The sequence below is a fragment of the Lutra lutra genome, chromosome 7 (genome assembly GCF_902655055.1).
Source record: "Lutra lutra chromosome 7, mLutLut1.2, whole genome shotgun sequence".
Classification (NCBI taxonomy): domain Eukaryota; kingdom Metazoa; phylum Chordata; class Mammalia; order Carnivora; family Mustelidae; genus Lutra; species Lutra lutra.
In genome coordinates this window covers 50,965,507-50,966,855 of record NC_062284.1, presented here as the reverse complement: position 1 = coordinate 50,966,855, position 1,349 = coordinate 50,965,507, and the positions used below count along the sequence as shown (strand labels likewise).

General features: G+C 43.3%; 1 non-coding gene across 1 annotated transcript; it reads left to right on the top strand.

The window, feature by feature from the left end:
* The first annotated feature begins 589 nt into the window (after window positions 1-589).
* Window positions 590-696, top strand: LOC125105752 (U6 spliceosomal RNA). The gene has a single exon (XR_007129019.1). It is a non-coding gene; the product is annotated as a U6 spliceosomal RNA (small nuclear RNA).
* Window positions 697-1,349: the final 653 nt, after the last annotated feature.

Below are 1,349 nucleotides of genomic sequence, written 5' to 3'. Positions count from 1 at the left end.
TATTAATTTTGCTATACTGATCTAGTCCTTCCTCTCCATCTCCCTCATCAGTTCTCACCTGGCTTATAGTTGTCTGTGCTTCCAGCCAGACCCCCAAACCCACTCTTTCATGCTGCTGAGAACTAGTAAAAATTTGCCAATAGGCTGATTGGATCAGGTCAGGTTCCAGTTCTTTTTTGTGTGTGTGTGAATTTTTTAATTTTTATTTTTAAATTTAAACTCAATTCATTAATATACAGTGTATTATTAGTTTCAGAGGTGGAGTTCAGTGATTCATCACTCTTATACATACCCAGTGCTCATTACACCATGTGATCACCTTAGTGTCCATCATCCTCAGGTTCCAGTTCTAATTTTTTTTTTAAGATTTTATTTATTATTTATTTTGACAGAGAGAGATCACAAGTAGACAGAGAGGCAGGCAGGCAGAGAGAGAGAGAGAGAGGGAAGCAGGCTCCCTGTCGAGCAGAGAGCCCGATGCGTGACTCGATCCCAGGACCCTGAGATCATGACCTGAGCCGAAGGCAGCGGCTTAACCCACTGAGCCACCCAGGCGCCCCTCCAGTTCTAATTTAAAGGCCCAACTGTAGTGCTCGCTTTGGCAGCACATATACTAAAATGGGAATGATACAGAGAAGATTAGCATGGCCCCTGTGCAAGGATGACACGTAAATTTGTGAAGCATTCCGTATTTTTATATACAATGGAGTATTATGCCTCCATCAGAAAGGATGAATACCCAACTTTTTTATCAACATGGATGGGACTGGAGGAGATTATGCTGAGTGAAATAAGTCAGAGAGAGTCAATTATCATATGGTTTCACTTACTTGTGGAGCATAAGGAATAACACAGAGGACACTGGGAGAAGGAGAGGAGAAGTGAGTTGGGAGAAATCGGAGGGGGAGACGAACCATGAGAGACTATGGACTCTCAGAAACAAACCGAGGGTTTTGGAGGGGATGGGGGTGGGGGGTTGGGTGAGCCTGGTGGTGGGTGTTGTGGAGGGCATTTATTGCATGGAGTACTGGGTGTGGTGCCTAAAAAATGAATCTTGGAACACTGAAATAAATAAATAAATAAATAAAGAAATAAAGAAAGAAAGAAAGCCAGCCAGCCAGCCAGCCCAACTGTAGGGTAGCTCCATTTGCAAAGGACAAGATTGTAGAAATTTCTTCCAGTGGGAATCAAACCAATTACCTAAGGATTCCTACAGAGATCCAACTATAGTCCTCCACTCTACCAGCAAAGGCACATGCTGAGAGTGTTTGGAAAATTCTTTGTTCACCACAGGCAAGAACCTTGTTTGGAAAGGCTGCCTGGAAAGATCGACACACACCTTCTAGACT